This window comes from Choloepus didactylus, chromosome 4 (assembly GCF_015220235.1).
Source record: "Choloepus didactylus isolate mChoDid1 chromosome 4, mChoDid1.pri, whole genome shotgun sequence".
NCBI lineage: Eukaryota > Metazoa > Chordata > Mammalia > Pilosa > Megalonychidae > Choloepus > Choloepus didactylus.
Window position 1 is genome coordinate 64,947,455 of NC_051310.1, and position 26,947 is coordinate 64,974,401.

The following is a 26,947-nucleotide window of genomic DNA, read 5'->3' on the forward strand; positions in this document are numbered from 1 at the left end:
ATTGAAGGTCACTGATTCCTAAAATGACATAAGGCACTTCTGTTCAGTCAATGCCATCCCTATCAACATCCAAAGTACATTGGATGAAATGAGAGCCCTGAGGAAGGGTGGTAGTTGGGTACAAAATGCTCAAACTGTGTTTGGGATTCCGTTAGATCATTCTTACTGCTTACCCAGCATCTATCAGTTACACTCACAGAGACATATACACTCTGAGTGCATAAAACTTCACCATAAGGCAATATTGCATAACATGTGGAATGATATAACCTGAAAATTTGCCAAAAAAATCTGAAAACAATAACTTCCAGAGGGTGATCATAAAATTTTCTTTTGAGAATTCATAACTAAATCTTTTTCATCAAATTCAAGTAAATCCACAGGCTCATCGTAAGGGATATTTTTTGTGATACCTCAGAATCCATCTTATTTTGGCCAAGACACTTGCCTCAACACTGACCTTTGGGCTAGCTAAGAATTTGCAATCCCTGCAGACATAATTCCCCAGGTTTTAAACCTAAATCTTTGGTCACCTGCCTCATCACTGACATGCTTCACCCAGAATGCACAGGTGGTCCCAAATTGTAAGGTAATCATCCCCACAAAGCTGGGTCCCTGAATAACCTTCCCTTTTCACAGGTTTTTTCTTTAAACTAACCAATCACTGACTCCTGTGGAAAATCTACTAACTTGCCCTTTTGGCCCAATAAAAATTATTATTATAATTTTAAAATATATATATAATTATATATAAAAATAATATATAATTATTATTATAATTAATAAAAATTAAAAGCACAATACCAAGGGTCCCTTTTGCCCAGCTGTGTGCTGCCCACACAGAACCAGGGCTGTTCATGTTTCTCACTGGCTCCACATGGCAACCATCTCTCCCTAGGGTCTTGGAGTACTGAACTACTTTTTCATGTATTATTCTTGCACACCCCAATTATGTAATACCTGATGTGCACTAAGATATAAATTTAAAATCCAACTTCACCAATTTGAGGCAACTGCAATGACCTCAGTTTCCCTGTCTAGGAAATGGTTTAACAAAATGCAACTAGTTTTGAAAAGTCCAATGAGCTGATTATACCTATGTAACTAACTGTCATTAAGTAAAACTGATAAATTTATTATTCATTAAAATGGGAGATATAACTGAAGCAAAGTACATAATTCTGCAGAAGTGTACAGTCTTTATACAGAACTTCAGAACAGTACTATTCCTCTTTCACCTCTAAAAAACTCAGGTTTTTATTATGAAATATGGGGGTAAGCTGTTAAGTAGGAAAAATCAGGGTCCCCAGAGACTACTATACTAAAGGACAGTCCTAGGGTGACTCTTCCTATGGTAGAAGTCCTCCCATACTCAATAATTACCTGAACCTCCAAACTGGGGCTTACATTGTGTCTCTTGTATACTTGTCTTGATTCTGTTCAGTGACAAATAGACTTATTTGTTCTGTTCTCATGATAGTTCTTCAAATATTTTCACTGGTCCTAAAATTTTACTGTACATACACTACCCCTCCTGTGTGCACAGCTTAAAATAAGGAAACAATATTACCTGTTCATTGCTTCCACTTACATAGTTGGACACATGTTTTTTAAAAGAGAGAAAATGGTTAACTGGGGACAAGATGGTAATTAGATTTTCAAACATCTTTTCAAAATGTGAAAATATTCTCTCAAAACTGTAAAAAGTATTGGACAAGATAAATACATTCCTTTTCATTGCCTTTACTGTCCTCTTTCTTGTGCTTTCCTGAACATGGCATAGTCCTGACACCAGCATTCATAACACTGGACTCATTGAGCTCACCTGATGAACCATCTGCCTCCCTATTGGACTAAATTGTGCAGTTTCTCATCTCTATCCCTTATGTTCTCCACAATCCTAAGCACAGCACTACAACTAAAATAGTGAATGAGTGAATTACTTCCACACTGAGTCCATAGGATGAATGAAGAAAATAAATCTCATATCTCTTCTGTGAATACACAGCTTTAATAGAGGCTGGACAAATTAGTATAAATGGTGGAGAGAAGATTATTTCTTACCCACTACCTCACCTCCCATAATTATAGCAGAGTCCTGGGTATACACAAGTGGGTCTCAAATATGTGAGTATCCCATGAGTGTACTTAGAATGTGCCAGACCAGGACAGGAAATCTGCATATCTTAGAAAGGGTTAAATTTCAGTAGAATTGGTGATTCCCTACTCACCACTGGATTCATTGTCAGTAGTTCTGCCACCAACTATCTTCCTCTGGGTTTTCACTCTCAGACAGTCCAAGCACTAATCATCCAAGCTGAGGAAGGAGCAAGAAGCCATGAGAATCAAAACTTGTCTTATCACATATACCCAATCCTTCACCTGGAAATATCCCCCCCCCCCCCAGTTCAACCAAGAGAAACATGTAGTCTACTCTAAGAGAAACAGGAGAAGACCCTCATCTCCTAAACTCATATATAAGAAGGCTATGGATTATGTTGCTAATAATGAAAATATGACTACAGATATCTTATAAATAATAACATAAAAATCATTGTTTCATGTGTCAATTATCCCATTGTGCTCAAAGTCTTTCAATCTCTCCATGATTCAAAAATAGGTATCTCACTTGAAGAGTTAGGCTGCTTTGCATCTACCCAGCATCTAGAACCAATTACAGCTTCTTAGCTCAGCTGCAAATGAACTCCCTTAGGGATTTGGTACCTATGTAGCCAGTAGTTCAAGACTAGGAATCCCTGAAGTGGGTAAAAGTGCAGACTGTTATCTGGAAGTGTAAGTGTATGTTTTGGAGGGAGAATGCATCTCATTCTGGGCACAGGGAGGAACCTTTAAGAAATCCCAAATCAAAATAGTATCATCATGGGAGCTGGTGATGATTTGAAACTCATCAAACTGAAGCTGAAACACATGACCAGAATGTTCCACCAACATGCACAAACACAAAGTGCTTGCTGGTGTGCAGGGGTCAAGAGCAGCTTGCAAGTTCCAGACTTTAATTTTCCCATCATAGGCCCTGCTGGCGATCCTCTTGTCATCAAAGTAGATGCAGTGGACCAATTCTTCATGTCTCTCTAGGACTCTTAAACAGGTGCCACATTTGATGTCCCATAGCCTAATGGTATTATCTGATGATCCACTAACAACTAGCTGATCCCTGTACAGGAGACAGGCAATGCCCCACTTGTGCCCATTCAGAGTACAAATTCACAGGTTCTCATGCCTCATGCTTTGATGGCTCTGTCACCAGAGACACACATGATTTACTTATCATCAAAGTCTACCACATTGACAGTAGTGTGGTGGCCAACCAGGACATGGCATAAAGTGATATCAGTGGCAGAAGACATGTCCCACATGGGGATGGAGTGGTCCTTGCAACAGGTCACCATGAGTCCATTGCTAAAGTGTAAGTGCAATACAGCCTTACTGTGGTGGATCAGTGTATTCAGAACTTCACCTGTGTTCACATCCCAGACTCTTACTGTAGAGACTGAAGAGCCAGTTGCAGTGACATATTCATCATACTGGAGACAAAGGACAGTGTCCCATTAACGCTTTCAAACATTCCAAGCTGGTTTTATCCCAAATCTTAATAGAATTATCTCATAGGCCACTGATAATTTTTTCATCACCATACAGAAAATAGTAAACACTTTTACTATTTTCAGAGTGGCAGTGAATCCTCTGCAAGTTGTGTCATCTACACTACCAATTAGATTCTATAGTCTCTATATCCTGGATAATCTTAAATATTTAATAAACAAGCCTTTTTTCTTTTTGATAGTTTCCATCTGATGGCCTCTTTCTGGAAATGATCACAGATGATATTCCATTAATTATTTGGAAAACATTTTGTACTTCAGATCCACCAATCCAGAATGAATGTGTGTCTTCCCTTTCAGACTAGTCTGAGAAAAGACAGCAGTCAAGCATCTTCCAAGATTCTTTCTGTTTATGGTATCCAGCTTTCTTCAACAAAATGCCAAAAAATGCACTCTGGCAACATGAGCTCAATTGTCTTGTCCTCATTCACTGAGTCAGGCTCCATGGTGGCCCCAGCAGCCCTGCCTCACTCTCCCCACACAGCAGTGAATGGCTCTGGTGGAGGAGGTGAAAGCAGAGGCAGCAGAGGCCTGAAGTTTTCTTTTAAATCAATGAGGGAAAAATGAAAATCTGTAATAGAAAAATGGGGTAATGATATAAAGAAAGGATTAATAGAAAAAAACTATAAATGGGAAATTGGAAAAGAAAAAAAATTAGTTTTATTAATGAAATAAATGTGAATTAGAATAGTGAAAAATAGATATTTCTAACTCATACTACATGTGTATTTTGGTCTTCTCATGCACATAAATATTGTGCAAATTCTCAGATTTATGTATTTTTCATTTATGCTCTAGCATAGGTCCTCCAAGACCTATCCATGCCCTCTGGAAACTCACTCCATTCCTGCTCTATCCTTACCTGGCCTTTTGTATGCACTTGGTGTAAATCATCTTGGTTCAACTCCTTGGGGTTCTGGAAAACCACTCTGTCAACCCCCTTGACATTGATTTTCAGAAATTTCCCTAGTTGCTTTGGATACTGTGCAAGATTGAAACTGTTTTGGACCCCAGAAGAGCCACAATCTTTAATCCAATCTTGTTGGGTGGGATTTTTCATTGTTTTTTTTTTTCTTTCCCTGGAGGTGTGACCACATCCATTCAGGGTAGGTCTTAATTAGATCAACAGACTCCTTTAGATAGCTGAGATCCCACACAGACCCAGAAACTTGAGTTGTTGGAGATGCAAATAAATGTGTATTTGAAGATGCTAAAATGAGAGATGAAGTACAGAGTTTGTACCAAAGATGCTAAGAGAGCACCCCCAGATGCTTAGAGAGAAATGCCCTGGAAGAGCAAGCAAGAATGCACAGGAGTGGAGAGAGAGAAACTACAAGAGACAGAAGCCCAGAGACATTTTGGAGAAAGCTATTTTGAAACCAGAACCAAGGTGCAAAGGAAGAGCAGACTCCAGCCATGTTTCTTTCCAGCTGATAGAGGTTTTCTGGATATCATCCACCTTTTTTTGGTGAAGGTATCCTCTTTTAGATGCTTTAGTTTGGACACTTTGGTGGCCTTAGAACTGTAAATTTGTAACCTAATGAATCCCATTTATAGAAGCCAATCTAGGGAGGTTTCTGGAAGATGGCAGTTAGGAGAGACAGGGCAAAAACATCTCCATGAAAAATACTAGATAAAAGACAGAAAGTGACCCAGAACATGTTTCAGTGATGCACCAGCTGGACAAAGTCTTCTAAATCCACAGGGACTGTGCATTTGGTAAAACCAGGAATCTGCATTCTGAAACAAGTGAGTAAGCATGCTGGATAACCAGCAGCCATGCTGCAGTCTTAAGAAACTGGAGTTGGCATTTGGAGTTGGACTAGTTTTTAAAACCCAAAAGTAGTTGCAGATATGGCAGCAAGAACTGCACAGTGAAGCATGGTGTGAACTGCATCCCCACAACCTGTGGGCATGCATCAATATCTGGTGTGGACAACAGCTTTTCAGGCACCCACTGCTAATTGTCCCAGAGCTAGGAAGGCAGAGGTTAGCAAAAAGGGGAAAATAATCACATCCCATACAGCCATCTGGCCAGCAGGCTGGGAACACTGGCCATCACCACAGCCCAGAGCTGAACCAAACAACCCAGCACAATGGGAAGTATTTCAAGCAACATGTGCACATGCCACAGTATCTGGTATGGATGATAGGCTTTTTCACACCCACAGCTAATTGTCCCAGAGCTAGGAAGGCAGAGGTGTGCAAAAAGGAGGAAATTAACATGCCACCTACAGCCATCCTTTCAGCAGGCTGGGAAAACAAGTACATGACCCTGTGGCCCAGGACTTCCCTTGGGGGATGGTGCTCACTTGTGATGTAGCACAATCTTCCCTCAGCAGAGGACCTAGGAGGGCATGACTTGGAAGAGGGACCCACTCAGAAGTGCCATGGACAATAAACCAATACCAAGGACTTCTGGGTCAGTGGCAGAGACAAATTGTGGTAAGACTCAACTGAAGGTTTAGACTCTCACAACAGCTTTGAATCTCAAGGAACACTTGGGATGTTTGATTATTAAAGCTGCCCTCCCTCCTTAATCACTCACACACAAGCCCAACATTCAGGGTGGGCAGCAACAACTACACATGCAAACTTGGTGCACCAATTGGACTCCCATAAGATTCAGACACCCACTCATCAGAAAGATAAAGTTGGGGAAAACTGGCTATAGGGGAATAGGTGGCTCATGGATGCCACATTATGGTTAGAGAAAGGCTATGCCATGAAACTGTAGATCTTACAATTTAGGGATAAGTGTTTACATAAGTCTACATATCCTAAAATAACCCTATCAAGTTAAGCAAATGCCAAGAGGCCAAAAACAACAGAAAATTTTAAAGTATATGTAAAACCAGGTGATATGGATAACCCAAATGCAAACACCCAAATCAAAAGATCAGAGGAGAAATATTACTTGGAGCAATTAACAAAGAACTAAAGACAAACAATGAGAGCATGGCACAGGATATAAAGGACATGAAGACCATAGAAGAGCATAAAGAAGAAATTGCAAGAGTAAATAAAAAAGTAGAAAATCTTATGGAAATAAAAGAAACTGCTGACAAAATTAAAAAGATTCTGGATACTCACAGCACAACACTAGAGGAAGCTGAACAGCAAATCAGTGACCTCAAAGAAGACAGAATGGAAAGGGAAAGAACAAAAGAAAGAATGGGGAAAAAATTGAAGTGGATCTCAGGGATATGATAGATAATATAAAACATCTAAATATAAGAGTTATTGGTTTTCCAGAAGGGGAAGAGTAAAGGTCTGGAAAGAGTATTCAAAGAAATTTTGGGGTTAAACTTCCCAAACCTTCTAAACTACATAGATACACAAATCATAAATGTCCAGCAAAGTCCAAACAGAATAAATCCAAATAAACCCATTCCCAGACACATTCTAGTAGGATCATTCATTACTGAAGAAGAGCAAGTTCTGAAAACAGCAAGAGAAAAGCAATTCACCACTTAGAAAGGAAACAGCATAAGACTAAGTAGTGACCACTCAGTGGGCACCATGGAGGTGAGAAAGCAATGGCATGACATATTTAAAATTCTGAGAGAGAAAAATTGCCAACCAAAAATTCTTTACCCAGAAAAGCCCTCCCTCAACTTTGAGGGAGAGCTTAAACTTTTGACAGACAAACAAATACTTAGAGAATTTGCTAACAAGAGTCTTGCCCTACTTGATATAATACTGATAGAGAAACAAAGAAAGGAGAGAGAGATATGGAGAAAGGTTCAGTATAAAGAGATTCATTATGGGTACATTATGTGTGAAAGGGCAAAATATATCTGACAACATAAGCCAAAAGAGAGGATGGCTGATTCAAGAAATGCCTTAACAGTAACAATGTTGAATGTAAATGGATTAAACTTCCCAATTAAAAGATATAGATTGGCAGAATTGATAAAAAAATATGAACCATCAATATGTTCCATACAAGAGACTCATCTTAGGCATGGGGACACAAAGAATATGAAAGTGAAATGGTGGAAAAAAAGAAATACATGAAAAAATGTTCAGGTTCACTAGCTATCAGAGAGATGCAAATTAAGACCACAATGAGACACCATCTCACACACAATTGGAAGGGCTGCCATTAAACAAACAGGTAACTACAAGTGCTGGAGAGGATGCGGAGAAATTGGAATTCTTCTTCACTGTTTGTGGGACTGTATAATTGTTCAGGTACTCTGGAAAACAGTCTGACAGTTCCTCGGAAAACTAGTTATACAGTTACCCATCAATCCAGCAATTGCACATCTCAGTATATACCTGCAAGATCTGAAAGCAGTGATATGAACAGATATCTGCATGCCAATTTTCATAGCAGCATTATTCACAATTGCCAAGAGACAGAAACAACCCAAATGTCCTTCAACAGATGAGTGGATAAATAAAATGTGGTATATACACATGATGGAATACCCCATGGCAGTAAGAAAGAACAATGTCTCATGAAACATATGACAACATGGATGAACCTTGAAGACATAACGCTGAGTGAAATTAGCCAGGCACAAAAAGAGAAATATTATATGCTACCACTAATGTGAACATTGAGAAATATAAAACAAATGGTTTATAATGTAGAATGTAGGGGACCTAATGATAGAGAGCAATTAGTAAAGGGGGAACAATAACCTAATAAGAACAGATAAGTTATTTTGGGTAAATTTAACATTCTGGGAATGCCCAGAAATGACTACTCTTTGTTAATTTCTGGTGGGTATGGTAGGACCAAGTTTATGGAAATGTTGCTATCTTAGGTTATCTGTCTTTTTTATTCCTTTGCTGGGTTATAGCCTGTATATTTTCTTGGGGTAGAACAGTAACATGTTGGAAGGAAAGTAGTTATTTTAGGTTAGTTGTCTTTTTCTTATTCCCTTGTTTGGGTTTGTTTTAAATGTTTTTATATTGTATGTTTTTTTAATTTTTTGATATAGTTAATAGATAATTAAAAAAAAAAATGAAAAAATATGTACAGCCCCCTGAGGAACTGGGGGAGAATGCAGGGGTGTTGGGCTTTCCCACCTTGAAGATTGCTGATGTGCTCACAGACATTGGGGATAGGCAGCTTGATGTGCCAAGACCTCTATCACAGGACTTGCCCTTGAGAAGAGTGTTACTGCAAAGGAGAGGCTAGGCCTGCTTATAACTCTGCCTAAGGGTCTCCTCTTGCTCAAATGTGGTCCTCTCTCTCTAGCTGAGTCAACTTGGCAGTTGAAATCACTGTCATCCTCCCTATGTGGGATCTGACACCAAGGGGCATATATCTCCCTGGCAACATGGAATTTGACTCCTGGGGAGGAATCTGGACCCAGCATTGTGGGATCGAGAACATCTTCTTGACCAAAAGGGGGATGTGAAATGAAATGAAATAAGTTTCAGTGACTGAGAGATTCCAAAAGGAGCTGTGGTCACTCTGGTGGGGACTCTTATGCACAATGTAGATAACCCTTTTTAGGTTTTAATGAATTCAAATAGCTAGCAGTAAATACATGAAACTATCAAATTATAACCTGGAACCCTTGAATCTTGAAGATGACTGTATAACAATGCAGCTTATGAGGGGTGACAATCTGATTGGGAAAGCCATGTGGATCACACTCCTCTCTGTCCAGTGTATGGATGAATGAGTAGGGAAATGGGGGCAAAAAAAACTAAAGGAAGAATGGGAGAGACAATTTGGGTGTTCTGTTTTTACTCTTGTTTTATTTATTCTTGCTTTCACTTTTTCTGGTAAAAGAAAAATGTTAAAAAAAATTGGTCAGGGTGATGAATAAACAACTATATTTTGGTAGTGTGATCAATTAATTATATACTTTGATTGTATGTTATGTGAATAAATCTTAGTAAATTTTTAAAAAAAACAAATATCTATCATTCAACTTAAAAATGATTCCATATGGGGTTAATAAATTCAAATGGTACCTTCATTTGGAGGTATCAGTGATGTCCATACATCAAATCAATTCTTCAAATCCCCTTTCTAAGGAAGTAAGAGGAACAACATGGTCATAATATATTATGTCATCTCCCACAGTCCTTGGAAGTGAGAAAGTTCAAAAATATAGAATGAATGGGTTTGTCAGGATATCCAGTTGCTCCATCTGATAATTTCATAAAATGGTTGCTGTAGTACTGCTCCATATTAATCTTCATTTGTGGGAACATCCCTGCATTTCTTTTTCTCTTTTTATATGTGGTATGTGTGTTTGCATGTGTGTGTGTTTGTGAAAGCATTAATCTTTATAGCCAGTAAATTTTTCCCTAAAACATTGTTAAGAATGTATTTCATGAACAAATATTGATAATTTGTCATAAAGAATGGTAGGCTTAATTCACCAATTTGTATCCAAGGCCCAGGAAAAAAGAAAAAAAAAATGTGTATTATGTGTGATGTTATTGATGTTTAACTGTATTTGTTTATTTAATGTTCAGAATAATTCCATTTACAGTTTATTTACAAAGCTAACAAATGACATGATCACAGATTCAGAAATTTCAGAAAATTTTTATATTATGGCAGAATTACATGGTAGAAAATTACACAGCTAGAATTAGAATCTTTCTCTGCTTTTCCCCAAGCATATATTACTGGAGTTTTATACATCACTCACAGGTTTTTACATGGAATGTCCCTCTCACATCAAACATCAGAGTTCCCACTCTGGGGCTACAATCTGCTCTCCTAGTTTCTCCACAAAAATACTCCCTATACCCAGATTCCCCTCTGTATACTGCACTGTCCCCTCTCAACAAACATCATTTGCCAGCTCTCATTTTTACTGCCCAGTTTACTCCAGAGTTTGTAATTTCAACAGATTCTATGAAGGCAAACATTATGTCCCTCTAACTGTTTACAGCATTTACCAACCAAAACCTCAGTATTCAATGACTTCAAATACTTGTAATTATCCATGACTACATCTTATACAATACATGAGTAAGATATTGATCCAGGAATAAGAACAGATTCACAAGTTCTAGAAGTTGTCAAATATACCTGGGAACTGTACTATGTCTTGCTAATTAGATCATTCCTGCATACTCCATAACTACTCCAAACCTTCTCCATACCTTTTGAATCTCATGCACTCTATCATTTACCCTCATTTTCAACAGATGAAATTACCTTCTAAGCAGATGGAAAATGTAATTTGCCAAATTACACTATAATACCATAATATTTTCAAATATCCCCAAATGCATACAGATTATTAGTTACTCCATTTCTCCTATTAAATAGAAAAGTCATGGTACTTGTGGCCAAGTCCAATGTCTCCAAATGATTTCAATCTCATGTTTTGTTGTGCACTGTACTACTGATTATAAATTAAATTGCCTTTATCAGAAACTTCTTGCTCTCTTCACAATCTCCCCATTTAAGCTCAATTTTCACTCTTCCATTTGGAAAATAATAAAAACAAGACAAATCTACTGTGTATGCATTTTCTCTCAAGGTCTAACTCTCCAGATCTTCCCTTGACAAACTGAAAGTGCACCTATCATGGCCTCACATTCACCTCACTCTCTGACTCACAAAAATCAAGCTGGTGTCCTCAATAATCACTAATGATCTACCCATAAATAAATAATTGGAACAAAATTATTGGACAATATCCTTTTTAGGACTTCCTTTTTCCTTTCTTTTTCTATCACATCTCCTGATTGTATTCAAACTACTCAACAATTCCCCATGTCTGCTGCAAAGAACTCCTCCAAGAACACTATTAGAACATCTTGAAACTAAATCTTATCCCCCTTCTTTCCTCATTTGATGTGCTGTACTGGTCTGTTCTAACATTTATCAATTTCATTAATTTCTTCCATTGATATTTATAAACTGAAAGTCAGAAAACACTTTTCTGGATTCCATTTCAGAGCTATCATGGCTACTTGCTTAATTCTGTGCACCTAAAATGAAATGTCACAAGATATTATCTTAATAGCCAAAATATAAACTCCCATCTCTAATCTTTGTTAAATTCTCCAACAGTCATTCAGTGATTCATCTTTTACATGTCCTCTTGAAATCACCAAGCCTATTTAAGCATTGCTATTATCTCCACTGAGGACTATTTTCATCCTACTTTTCCACCTCAATCCACAAGCACACCTTCTCATACTACACTCATCTCTTTTCATTTTTAGTTCAAATGAAAATTCCTCAGAAATTTCTTCAATGAACAACAACCAAAGTTAGCTTGCCCTCCCTCTCCCACTTAATTACTATCCTATTACTCCTTCAGGCAACTCACCAATTTGCCAGTATGAAAACAATCTATCAATGTGTATCTCCATCCAACTACTTAACTATGGTGTCTCTCCACTACTGGTCTAACTGCAGAAAAATTAAAATGCTGAATGTTAAGATCTGGCAAGATTCATTAGGCAACTAGGAATACATTTTAAACACAGAGAAATATCAAGTTACAACCTCCTAACTTACCCTCAGAATGTCTGCCAAAAACACCTAAGTCAGATTAAATGATGACCTTCTGACTAAATTTTAATTTATGAGAAAAGGGAGGTCTCATCATCTGGGTAAAAATTCTCCCCAGTAGTCACCAGAATTCAAATTAAATTGGGAAAGAAAAACAATCAAATTCTTTGTTCCTCTTTGATAATGCTGCCATTATGCCAAATACCAGAAATGGACTGGCTTTTAAAAATGAGATTAATTTGGTGTCAAATTTCCAGTTCAAAATTTAAAAATGTATCCATGCAAGGGCATAAACAAGGGGGTACCTTCACTGAAAAAATGTTCTTATCATTGGGAAAATTCTGTTACCTCTGAGGGCATGTGGATGGCACCTGCTCACTCCCAGGTTGCATCACAAAATGGAATTCTCCAAAATGTCTCTTGGCTTAGCTTCTCATGGCAAATTCTGGGCTAAAATCTCTGTCACTTTGGAACAAAGATCACCTTTCTGCCAGAATGCAACATCATATTCAACATTTCTGCTCAAAGTCTCATCAGAGCTATCTCTTGAGTCCATAGTCCTAACATCAGTTTCTTCAAAGCCTACTAGGCCTTTTCTATCAAACTCCTCACAATTCTTCCACATCTTCCCCTTATCCATGTAAAAAGACATGCCAAAATATTTGGTATTTGCAAAGACAGCAAAATCCCTGTCATCTGGTAAAAGAAAATCTATTCCTGTATGCTAAACCTGCTGTTTGGCAAAATGCCAGAAATGGACTGGCTTTTATAAAGGAGGTTTATTTGGCTACAAATTCCAATTCTAAAGCCAAAAATGTACCTATGCTATGGTATGAACAAGGGTGTACCTTCATGAAAGAAATGCTGTTAGCATCCAAAAAACTCTGCTCCAAAGACACATGAATGGCAACTGCTCACTCCCAGGTTGCATTTCTAAATGACATTCTCTAAAATGTCTCTTGGCTTAACTTCTCATGGAAAACTGTGGGCTAGTATCTCCAAAGCATCAGCAAAAGTCTGCTTTCAGTGGCTGTGTCTCAAATTCTCTCATCAGCAACACTGAGCTCCTTCTGTCTGAGCTCTTATAAGGAGGGCTCCAGGAAACTAATCAAGACCAGTGCTATATGGATGGGCCCACATCCTGAAGGAAATAATCTAAAGAGAGTCATCACCTAGAGCTGGGTAGGACACATTTCCATGGAAACAACCAAAGCCAAATTTTCCCATAGAAGCAACATTAATAATTCAGCCCCAGCAAGACTGCATTGAACATGGCTTGTCTGGGGGACATAATAAATCCAAACTGGCACATTCCACAACCTGGACCCAAGAAATACCTCATCTATCCATACACAAAATAATTCATCACATCACATCACAGAAACTTAAATCCTTTCAGTAATAATAGGCAAGTACAAGATCCCATCAAATTCAGTCACAGGTGTTGTCTTGTCCTAAAGTAAAATTCCCCTCTAGCTGTGGACCTGTGAAACTTAGAACAAGTTATCTGCTGCCAATATACAAAGGAGGAACAGTCATAGGAAAAAGGGTCACATTGCCGTAGGTAGAAACAGAAAGGAAAACACAATTCACAGGAAAAAACACCTTCTAAAACCCTCAGGGAAATCTTCATTAGTTTGCAAAGTCAGAGTCATTTAAGTAATGGTGTTGTATCCTTGGGGCTTGAGAGAACAGGAGTCCAACATATTCCAAAGACTTATGCAGAAGTCTTATTTCTCCAAACACAAGGATGAGTACTCAAAAATACCCATGCACTGGAAAGACCACCTTCTACATGGCCCCACCTTCCAAAAACATCAGGGTGCAGCATGGAATCTCCCTCTCCAGGGCAAATATTCTGCCCTCTCCAAATAGTGGGGTGGTGGCCAGTTTATCCCAAATCACTGTGGAATATGCTTCCCCCTCTCTGAGACCTTAGGTGGCAGTGCATTTCCTGAGCCCTGAGGTGGAAAACCTACACACTAATTCTTGGGCACACTTACCCTTTCCATATGAATTGGTTACCCTCCTCACCACCTTGCATGAGATTTCTTGACTCCAGACCTCAACTTCCATGATTTTCCTTAAAGAATATTTTCCTTCAATTTGTCCCAACTATATTCTCTCCAGGGCAGAACTGGCAGTGATTCCAGTAACACAGTTCTCACAAAAAAAGTGTAGGTGGGGCATGAAGCATACAAGGGTAAAAAACAGACAATAGGATTTTCCATAAATCTTATATGGATAACAACATTTCCAATCCTGGAATGCACTGAAATGGTGGTTGGGTTCCATGTTTGGTTAAATCCTTATGTAGGGCTGTAGCTTCTGTGATCTAACATTTTGAAGCCAGAATATTCCAAGCTATCAGTTTCTGCTTTCTATGTACCAAAGAGTTCATTTTTTCAGTGTATTGCTCTTCTCCTGCATTTTACTATAAGCTGCAAGAAGAAACCAGGCTGTATCTTACAAAAGTAGTTTGAGATCTCTTGTGCTATGTATTCCAGGTTGCCACTTTCAAATTCTGCTTTCCATCTGACACCAGGCCTCAATTTTGCCAAATTTTCTGCCACTTTGAAACAAGGATCACCTTTCTGCAAGAATGCAACATCATATTCAGCATTTCTGTTCAAAGTCTCATCAGAGCTATCTTCAGAGTCTATATTCCTACCATCAGTTTCTTTGAAGCCATCTAGGCCTTTTCTATCAAGTGCCTCAAAATTCTCCCTGAATCTTCACCTTATCCATGTAAAAAGCCATTTCAAAATGTCTGGTGTTTGCAAAGTCAGCAAAACCCCTCTTCTCTGGTAACAAAGTCTATTCAAGTTTGCTAATGCTGCTGTTATGCAAAATACCAGAAATGGATTGGTTTTTACAAAGGGCATTTATTAGGCTGCAAATTACCAGTTCTAAGGCCATAACAGTGTCCATGCAAATGGATCCACAAGGGTGTACCTTCCCTGAAGAAAGGCTGCTGGCATCCATAAAACCTCTCTTTGTTCAGAAGACATGTGGTTGGCATGTGCTTGATCCCATTTTCCACTTAAAATGGGGTTCTCCAAAATATCCCTGGTCCTATGTTCTTGGCATAAACTCTGGGCTGCTATCTTCTAAGCATCAGCAAAATCTGCTGTCAGTAGCTTTCTCTAAAGTGCTACAGCACAGAGCTCCTTCTCTCTGAGCTCTTATATGGCTCCTGGAAACTAACCAAGACTGGTGCTATATGGGTAGGACAACATATTCATGGAAATAATCTAATCAGAGGTATCACCTAGAGTAGGGTGGGTTGCACCTCCATGGAAACAACCAAATCCAAATTTTCCCACTTATTCAACATTAATAGATCAGCCCTCACAATATTGCATTAAACATGGCTTCTCAGGGGACATAATGTATCCAAACTGTGATATTCCAAACTGTGGACCCCAGAAAAACATGATTTTTCCATACACCAAATGCATTCATCCCATCAAATCACAGAAACTTACATCTTTCAGTAAAAATATGCAAGTATAGGAGGGGCAAGATGGTAGAGTGGTGACATGTGTTTTAGTTACTCCTCCAGGACAGTTGGTAGAAAGCCAGGACCTACCTGGAACAGAAACCACAGAGGAATTTGAGCTTGGGCTTGCTTCATACAACACTCACAGTTGTGCAGAGCAGCTGAGATCAGCAAAATCTGTGAGTTCTTGTGGCCAGAGTGCCTGCACCCCTCCTGGCCAGGCACAGTCCCAAGGGAGGAGGGGACTTTGATGATGGGAACCAGAAGGGAGAACTGTACTTGCAGCTCTGACTGAAAAGCTCAGTCTCCTGAAAAAATTCTCCAACCATAGAGAGACTGAGACCAGACACTGGAGCAGTAAGCCTGGTGGAGAATCAAGTATTTAAGAATAAACTTACCCAAGGACACAAAAGACATGTTTAAAGAAAACTACAAGAAACAGCTAAAAGAAATTGAACAGGACCTAAAAACATGGAAGAACCTGCCATGTTCATGGATCGGAAGACTAAATATAATTAAGATGTCAACTCTACTTAAACTGATTTATAGATTCAATGCATTACCAATTAGAATTGCAACAACTTACTTTGCAGAAATAGCAAAACCAATAACCAAATTTATTTGGAAGGGCAAGGTGCCCTGAATAGCCAAAAAATATCTTGAGAAAAAGGAACAAAGTGGGAGGTGTCACACTACCTGACTTTGAAGTATATTACAAAGCTACATTGCTCAAAACAGCATTGTGCTGGCATAAGGACAGAGATACTGACCAATGGAATAAAATTGAGTGTTCAGAAATAGACTCTCACATCCATAGGCAATTGATCTTTGATAAGGCAGTCAAGCCAAAGCAAATGGGACAGGGCAGTCTCTTCAATAAATTGTGTTTGGAGAACTGGATATCTATTTCCAAAAGAATGAAAATTATATGAAAATTAACTACAATTGGATCAAAGACCTAAACATAATTGCTTAGACCATAAGACTCTTAGAAGAAAATGTAGGGCAATATCTTAAAGATCTTGTGAAAGGAGGTGGTTTCCTAGACCTTACACCTAAAGGGCAAGTAACCAAAGAACAAATAGACAAATGTGATCTCAAAATCAAACACTTTTGTACATCAAAGGACTTTGTTAGAAAAGTAAAAAGGCAGCCTACACAATGGTAGACAATATTTGGAACCACATATCAGATAAGGGTTTAATATCTAGAATATATAAAGCAGTCATAGAACTCAACAACAGAAAGGCAAACAACACAATTAAAAACTGGGCAAAAGACATGGACACTTTTCCAAAGAGGAAATACAAATGACTCAAAAATATATGAAGAAATGCTCAACTTCACTGGCTATTAGGTAAATGCAAATCAAAACCACAATGAGATATCATCTCATACCTACCAGAGTGGCCACTATGGAAACAACAGAAAATTACAAGTGCTGGAAAGGATATGGAGAAAGAGGCACACTTATTCATTGCTGGTGGGAATGTAGAATGGTGCAACCACTGTGGAAGACAGTTTGGGGTTTCCTCAGGAGGCTAAGTATAGATCTGCCATATGACCCATCTATTCCATTGCTATGTATATACTCAAAGGAACTGAAATTTATGAAACAAATGGACATTTGTAAATTGATGTTTATTCTGGCATTATTCATGATTGCCAAGAGACAGAAGCAGCCCAAATGTCCATCAACAGATGAGTGGATAAACAAACTGTGGTATATACACATGATGGACTATTATGCAGCTGTAAGATAGAACAAAGACATGAAACATAAGATGGATGAACCTTGAGGACTTTATGTTTAATGAAGTTAGCCAGAAACAAAAGGACAAATAGTGTATGGTGTCACTAACATGCACTAACATTAAGGAGCAAATTTTAAGAGTTAAAAGCTGATAACACAGGCTACCAGGAACTAGAGTGTAGAGATTGGGCATTTGATGCTGAAGGACTACAGAATATTCAGCAGGATTGATTGCATAGATCCAGAAATAGATATCATAATAATGTGTGAAGGTAGCACAATTTTTTAAGTACACTGAACAAAAATATCTGTGAGTGAAGCTGAAGGAGGTGGGATAGGGTAGTGTATGACTCCAGAGGTAATGATGGATGATGGAGATGGACCGTGTAAGTTGGCAAACACTGAAGTGGCCAATGACTGTTGCTAAAGGTAGAAATATAAAAATGTTTTTACCTGTGGTAGAACAAATGAAGGCCAACCTTGCTTTTTTATTCACCAAAAAAGGCTTTTTCTTAGTAATCAAGCTCTTCAAGTGCTGATTGTGGTGACAAATGTACAAATATATAATGATACCATGAACAACTGACTCTACACTGTGGATAATTGTATGGTATGTGAATATATCTCTATAAAATTATAGGAAAAAATATAAATATGGGTAAAGTTGTTGCAGAAAACATGGAGGGAGGGATGTGCACATTTACTGTTGATGGGGAGGTGGAATGGTGTAGTCTTTCTGGAGGTCAGTGTGTGGTTCCACAGGAATCTGGGTGTGTGAGGGCCATGAGGTCCTGCAGCCTCTTTTTGCAGTGTGTACTTGGAAGAGTTGAGAGTGGGGCTGGATAGACATTTGCACACTGGTATTTTAACATTCTTTCAACAGTAACAAATGCACTGTACCAATACTATGAGTCAGTAATGGAGGGGGATGTTTAGGGGTATGGGAGGGTTTGAGTTTTTTTGTGTCTTTATTTCTTTTCTGGAGTAATGAAAATGTACTAAAAATTGAAAAAAACTGTAATTGTGGTGATGGATGCACAGCTTTATGATGGTACCATAAGCAACTGATTTTGCACTTTGGCTCTTTGGATAATTGTATGGTATGTGAACAAGCTCAGTAAAATTAAATTAAAAAGGAAAAAGAAGAGCAACATAGGCCATGATGCTAGCTGCATCTGAAAGACACATTTTGAAGATGGCCACTGAGATCTTACACTGACATTTTGGGGAATGCCATTTTGAAATGCAACCTGGGAGCAAGCAGATGCCAGCCACATGCCTTCCCAGCTAACAGGTTTTCAGACACCATGGTCAAACTTCAGTGAAGGTACCCTGTTGTTGATGCCTTACTCTGGATAATTCATGGACTTAAGTCTGTAACTTTGTAACAAAATAAACCTCCCTTATAGAAGCCAAAATAAAAGAATATGACATTATGAAATGTTCTAAATTGTTTTAAATGGATATTGTAAAACTTAGACCATTTCTTTATTTGCAGATGGCAGGTAGCAGGAGGATCTCTGCACAGTAAAGTTTTCCTGGGGTAACTAGAATATTGTATAGGTGCTCTCATCCCACACAATATAAAATAAAATTTTTTCACTTTAATGCATAAACTTGAAGAAGGCAATTTTCAAACTGAAGAATCATTATGGTAATTTTCCATTTTTTATCCATACTTCCATATAATATTTAAAATAAAGTTACTCAATGTTTCAAAATATTCAGATGTGAAGTATATGGTGTGTGGATGAATCATGAACAAATGCTTACATACTCTTTCATTAATGCTATGAGTAAATCACTGGAATTACACCCAAAGTATAAGGGGATCATGTACATATTTTATTTTTATAACAAGGATTCATTTACTCACTTTGTATCACTTGATTATATAGCACAGAATTTAGCAAAGAGAAGATAATAGGTAGATATTTGTTCTAGTTATTCATGAAATATCAATAGATAAAATATCCAATTCTTAAACAGAATCCATCATAATTAAATTATTTAAATCATTGAAATAAGTATTCTGTATATTGAAAACTTTTCTGCAAGGAGAGCCCTTTGGTCCCTCCCTGTTTGGCTGGCACCAGTTTCACTAAGTGCCGTCATCCAATCAGTCTGCACTTCCATTAATAATTATCCATTCTGCTTAAAACTTCTGGGAGTAAGTTTTTCAATTCAATGAATAATAATACATTGGTCTAATTTTTTGAATACCATCCCATCAATGTTTTCTATTCCAGTTTTGTAAAAACATAGAGCAGGAGAGAAGTGGGGATTCATGGAGGAGGATGAAGAGTAGGAAAAGAAGAGGATGACATAAAACACTCACAAAACTGTTTCATCTTATACTGGAGAGGCAAGGTAGGACTTCTGGTTAAGGATCCAGTCATGTTTTAGGTGCAGACAAGGATGAGTGGGGCACCTGAGATGATGAAGAACGTGGTAGGAATCATTCTGTTTTATAGCCAGGCCATCTTTGTTCAGTTTTAGCTTAAAATGTATGGAAGCAATGACACTAGAGAAAACCCCTGGGTATGTAACCCTTGGCATAAAAAAAGTAGAGCACAGGTGAAATTTCAGATAGAAAATTGACTCCAGATGGCTCCAGGAAATCAAAAGTTCTTCCATGGTTCTTAGAAATGCCACTTAAATTTCTGTCATTGATTTCTAGTTGTATTCAACTGTGCTAAGACAACACAGTCACTATGAGTTTAAGGCAGACCAAAAATCATTATCTCAGGCAGAAGAAAGAAAGAAAAAATATAGAAAGAAATAAAAAAGAAAGAGAAAGAAAGAAAGAGAAAAAAGAAAGAAAGAAAGAGAAAAAGAAATAGAAAGAAAGAAAAAGAAAGAAGGAAGGAAGGAAGGAAGGAAGGAAGGAAAGAAAGAAAAGAAAGAAAGAGACAGAAAGAAAGAAAGAAAGAGAAAGAAAGAAAAAGAAAGAAAGAAAGAAAGAAAGAAAGAAAGAAAGAAAGCAAGCAAGCAAGCAAGCAAGCAAGCAAGCAAGCTGGAAATGGAGCCTGTTAATGCTCAGGACAATGACACTGCCTCAACCTCTTGGCCTGAAACTATTAAACAAAAGACTTTGAATAACTAACAGCCACTGTCTTTTTTAAACACTCACCTAAGTAATTCCTTCATAAAAAATTTCCTTTTATTTGGTTCTTTCCCTTAAAAACATTCTCCAGTGTCATATTAAGGGCTGCACTGCCTGAATTTACTGAGTTCCCCTTCAGCACTTATCATGCTAGTGCATGGAGGAGCCCAGTGTCTCAGCCTTGTTTGAAACATCAGAGCAACTTAAAATTGAGGTGTTAGTTAAATCCAAAAGCTAATGACAGCAATGGTTCTCCACCAGTATCTGTGAATATAGGCTTGTTGTTTGAATTGGTACATAATTGTAGAGGGACAACCCAGGCAGGCCCAAGTACTGTTGTCAAGAATGTCATTGTTCCAGTTTGCTTATGCTGCCATTATGAAAAATACCAGAAATGGACTGGCTTTTATAAAGGGGGATTATATGATTACAAAGTTACAGTCTAAAGGCCACGAAAATGTCCAAATGAAGCAATCAATACAAGTATACAATCTCCAAAAGAAGGCCAATGGCATCAGGAAAAACCTTTTTAGCTGGAAAGGCATGGGGCTGGCATCTGCTGATCCCAGGTTGTGTTCCAGCTCCACTCTTGCCTCCTGTATGTTCTTTAAGATACATCTTCAAAGTATATCACTTGGCTGCAGATGCACTGAGTTCCTTCTGTTTGTCAGCTCTTTTATATGGCTCCAGTGATTTAATTAGGACCCACCCTGAATGGGAGGGTAAATACCTCCATGGAAATGATCCAATCAAAGGTCTGGCTCATAGTTGATTTAGTCACATTTCCATGAAAACAGTCAATCATTAGATTCCAACCAAATCAACCCTAATACAAGATTGCATCAAAGAACATGGTGTTTTGGGGGACATAATACATCCAAACTAGCACAGTCTTCAAAATCACTTTTTGAACCTAAATAAAGTACATGATATTCATGACAGTCTGAACCAGGACCAGCAACCTACAAGGACTACATACTATATAGAGATGATTAGAATGGAAGGACTATGCTATGAATAAAATAATCAAATGCATGGCTGATTTGCAACCTTCTCTCCCCAAAAGCATGTCCTATTCTTACTCTGGACCCTTTTTCACCTAATCAATCCCCCTGATAACAAACAGAACTTAGAATAAGGAGACCAGACTGCAATATAAGTTTTTCCAGATGCACCATGGGCTTAGGCAAGTAAACCCCACAGTCATTGGTTTTTACACTCTTTATTACCAAAGCAATGTTTTAGAGTTTTCCATGTATTTTGCATGTATTTGTTAAGTTTTATCATCATCTATTGTGTTTCTGATTCTCTGCCAAGGTATTTTTACATCTCTTTTTCCAAATACGTTTTCTAGTATATAATAAAATTGATTTTTCTGTTAAAAGAGGAATAACATTTGGGGCATCTCTTACAATATTAAGAGTTGCCAGTACAATCCAATCAAATATACACACCTATCTCTGGAAATAGCTTGCCATGTAATGATTCCATAGGAATATATGCACATCCTTGAAGACCAGAGAGGTCTGGATGGAATGGAAGTCCAGGCTGTTGACAGATATAGATTGAATTTGTTCCCAAGGTTATATAAGCAAAGAGACAAGCTAGAAGGGTAAACTGGAAGAAATATACCATTCTCATGATTTCATGTAAAAGAATGGCTACTTTAACTACAAGGGTCAGCATGTCAAGAAATTCTTCAAACAATTTTTTCTTATAATTTCTCTATCTGATTGTGGTATCAGAGTGCAACTGGCAAAATAAAATGAGTTGGGGAGTTGTTCTTCATTTATTTTCCAGAAAAGATTGCATAGAATTGATAGTACATCAATGTTAATTAAATATTGGGTAGAATTCACCAGTGAAACCATCTGGGCCTGAAATTTTCTTTTCTGGAACATTTTTCACTACAAATTCAATGTTCTCAACCAATACAGGTCTAGTTGCTGTTTCCTCAGTGAGTTTTGGCAGTTTCTACCTTCAAATTAATGTCTGTTTCTCCTAAGTTGTTAACTAAAGGCCATGAAATTGAGATTTTCTAAATGATTCTTGAGATCCCCATGACTGAGGCCAAGATATCCAATACATGGGAACCATTCTGGGCCATTGGCCCCTAACCCTCAGCACCTGCCCTCAAACAGTGCACACAAAGGGAGTGCCTGCCATGGATAACAGAGGCCTTCACTACCTTCCTCGTCATGACTGATTTGAGACAAGGCAACATCCCTTCCTTTGGCACCTGGGAATCATGCTCCAGGCTTCCCATGCACTCCATACCCCAGGACACAAGACCCACCCAGCCAGCCTCACACCCCTTTGAGGATGATGGGGGTGTGTAGGTGGGGAGTGCTCTCAGGAAACCTAGTGGCTCCATGAGCCACCTCTGTGTGACCATTCCACAGATAGTGCAGACAAAGGGAAACCATCAAGCAGCCTGGGAAACAGAGAGACAGATGCAATGCAGGGTCCCGTAAGTCTTCCCACAGCAAGCAGATCCAGATGGAAGGCATCCAAGAGAGACCATGGTGGAGTCCACAGTGTCAGCACCATTCATCCGGGGCCACCTTGGCTGATTCCCATCAGCAGGACAGTGCCCTCCAGTCTGGGCCCAGCACTAGCATGAGCTCCTGGCTTGGTTCACCCAAGTCTCTGTTCCAGTTATCTTTCCTCGGGCACCAGCCAGCAACTGGCCCAGAGTGACCATGTCCATATCCTTAGGTTTGGGATCCAGCCTATCTGGCAGCACACTTGGGCTTCCATCCTCTGGGTAGGAGGGCCCAACCTGACCACACATCTCCCACGAGTGTGATCTCCTGTTTGTATTGGAGGGGAGAGGAATGAGTCACTGGCTCTCAGGCTCCTTAGTGACAAGTGGTTGGAGCCAGACTGACCAAAGGGACCAGGGAGTCACTCTAGCTGTGGGGAGGTTTGTGGAGGGACAGCTCATGCCTGGGAGATCTGAGAGGCACACTTTGTCCCCACCCCCAACTGATACCATACTGGGAGTAGGAACCCATCCAGGGCCCTGGCCAAATTTGGCAAGTCTTGGAAACAGTGACCATCATCTTTGCATGACTGAGTTGCATCTTTTTGGGAGTTCTGTGACTGCCTGGGTCAGAATCCACAGTAAACTGGAGGCCTAGTGGGTGTGGTGCCAGGTGGGGGTGGGGAGGGGATAAGTGAGTGCTAGAGGGGTTCTGGGCTGGCTGGGCAGGATCCACCCCAAGGACACCAAAGAAAAGTGTGCCACAGCCTCTGTGCTCCAAGGGCCTTAGCAGGAAACCTGCCCACAGGCCACCCAGGAGCCTGAAGTGTGTATGAGGCTCTGCTCACTTTCCCACAGAGCTGTGGCCACCAGTGCAGGGAGTGTGTGTAGTGTGCAAGCAGGTCTCAGGCTTTCTCCTCACCCTGGTCTGCCCTGGTGCCCTCTGCCCAGTCCACTACTCTTGCAAGGCTGGGTTGGATGGACAGGGTCACAGCTTACTGCCCTGCATTTAGGAGAATGGTTAGGGGACTGGAGAAAGCAGATTCCAGGCATGCATGGGCAGGTAGGGTTTTAACAGGGTTGTACAGGATGGCTGGGTGATGTTAGGGTAAGTGGGGTCCATCTAGGGACTGAACTGGGCAGGTCACGGCTGTCCTGCACTGGTGGTCTGTGGAACAGCTATGCTGCCTGAATGCCCTGGTTCTTGTCTGATCCTGAAAGCTAATCATGTTTGAGCCTGGTTACTATTTGGATGGGAGACTATCTGGGAATACCAGGTACTGTAGGCTTTTGCCAGGCATATTGAGTACACTTGGCCCCCTTGCTTCTTCTTTTGGCCACCCCCCAGATCGTGGCTCCTCTCCATGAATACCTGGAGTCCTCCTGCCAAAAGCAAATACCTGCATGGACACCCACTGCACTAGCTCCTGCCATTCCAGCACAGGCAGGCAGATGGCTGTGGCCTGGGACATCCATAAGTGTAGCAATCGAGAAGAAACCCAGGCCTGACATGGGCTGGGCCCAGACCACTACTAGGGCCAAGGTCAAGACCCCTTACCCTCTAGACATCTTCTCAGCCATCCATCCCTGTACATGTATACCTGCATTCAAACCCTGCACATCATGGGCACAGTCAACCTGGTCTTTGCTGCCTTCTCTGGCACAATAGGGATGAACATAAATTACTTTGGCACCTGGGCCACACTATCCAGTCTTCCTGTCCTCTCCAGGTCCCAGAGTATAGGACACACCCAGCGACCTCTCCAGCCCCTTTGAGTACAATCAGGGACCTCTGGTCTCCAGAAACTACATGGGACATTCAGCCCCTGCCAGGCCTCTCTGCAGAGGAAAACAAACCTACAATAACTCCGGGAAATAGACACATTCCAGGTGTCCACTGGTCTTCCCACTTATCCACACCAGCTGGCTGACTTGCGGTTATCCCTATCCTGGGGTCAGAATCCCTTCTCTGGAATACTCTTTCCACAAAGTTTTTGACCAGCTCTTTTTGATTATCCTTTATAATCCATGTGGTGCTCCTGTTTTTATTTTATGTTACTGAATATTTGTTCATTTCTCACTGAATATTATTAAATTCCTACTGTATAATTGTGGTAATAGTCCAATGGAGCTGTTAGTGCCCAGACCAAGTTTGTGCAGAGCTCTGGGGAGGTTGGGGGGTTGCTACCAAGAGTGAAAAACACACCAGGTATAGAAGCAGACATAGGTGTCTTGGGACTTATGGACAGGAGAGGTTCTCTGATGGTGGCTGATCTGGGGGTTTAGTGCTTCCATGAGGAATAGGAGTGTGGGGGCAGCAGGGTGTTAATATGTGATTTTAGAAGAACACATTCCATATAGCATGAGGATGTTGGGTCCCTATTACATTCATCAGAGGGACCTAAAACCTGATATTTTACTAAGATTAGTGTTTAAGACTAAGATACAATCAATGCTGCTTTTACATTATGATTATATTCTTCCCCCTCCTAGGAGATTGTTTACCTTCTTGACCTTTGTCCTTGGCTAAAGAAGGTTTCTTACCAGAATTTAGGAGGGGCCACATGTTGGGAACCATGTAATAAAGAGCAATTTCTTTCTTTCCTTCTCCTTATCAGACCCTAGTTTCATATCCTTTTATGCTTGTATAGATACATGTTTTAGAAGAAACATCAGTACCCTAGGAGATATTGTGTAGCTTGTGTCTTGTTTCCTCCACAGACATATTTCCCATCTGTCCTTGACTCTTGGTCATTTCACTCCAAATGATTCAAACATTTTAAGTAGTTAGCATAGTCTAGTTTAGTTAAATATTCAAATATTCCTGCAGTTATATGTCATTAATTTCCACAGTTCACCATAGTCATTCATGAATTATAAATGCCCACCAACTCTGAGAACTGGGAAGCTCCCTGTGCATGTGTGGAACCCTGGGCCCAGCCCCTGCATTTCTAGGCAATGAAGATGTGTGTGCCAGATACGTGTAGAAGGGTTGGGCCCTAGGCCTGCTCAAGCCATTTGTCCTGCCTTCTCACCTCTCTCTTCAGATTGTTTCGTTTCTGTCCTTCCTGTTGAGTTCTGTCTTCTGGTTTCTCTCTTTTTCTTCATGCTTTTGTTTGGGCACTTTGTGCCAGTCTGCCTTTTCACCTCTATGTTCCCTCTGCAAACCTGACATTCTGCATGTCCAAATCCCATGTCTTCTCCATGGCATCCACTTCTGCAGGTCTAGAGGAGCTGTGGTTCACAGAGGAGGCCCCAGTGTGGCACCTTCACAGTGAGCATTTTCCCAGCAAGTTGGATGGGCAGCTGGCATGGCTGGAGCAGGTGGGGCTGCCAGGCTGTGGGGACCTGGAGCCTGGACCCCACCCCTCCATAGTGATTTAACATAGACTCCTACTTGACAAGGACAGGTGTTAAAATTCATCACACCTCCCTGGGGAAGGAAAAATATATTGTAAAGAAAGCACTGAAACTGCTCTCCATTGATCACTGTTGATAACAAATCTCCACACCCTGTGTCATGAGGGCTTGCCTAAAACCTGTTCTTACACCCTCCTGTCCTAACCTTTATAAACCACCACCTGGCACCCCCTGCTTTTGCAAATCACTAATTTCCATCTTTCCTGGCCTCCACTGCTGTGGAACAAATCACCTCCTGCAAGTAAGTCCTATTAAATTCATGTCTAACTCCATGCCTAGTGTATTCTTCAGTTCTAAGGTTAAAGTGGGTTTAAACATGGCCCTGTAGAGCTGGCCTTCAGTCTGTGTGGGTGCCCACTGGCCTTCCTGCTGCAGCTGCATGTTCTGGTGTCCTGCCAGGCTGACACCTTCCATCACACCCTCTTCATCTTCTGCTCTGTGGAGCCACCCTTCTGCACTAGCCTGCACAGTGAAACTGCCTCCAGATGCAAGGTAAGTGCTGTGGTTGGCAGTGCAGATCCATTTTGCTCTTATACCTTCCTTGGAATTTTATTCTTTTCTCAATGCATTTTTAAATTCATATTCTTGAAAGCTGCTTAG

The 26,947-nt window shown here is 39.9% G+C and overlaps 1 pseudogene; it reads right to left on the minus strand.

Annotated features, from left to right (window-relative positions):
• Positions 1-2,496: 2,496 nt before the first annotated feature.
• Positions 2,497-26,761, minus strand: LOC119532667 (annotated as a pseudogene).
• Between the last annotated feature and the right edge of the window lie 186 nt (positions 26,762-26,947).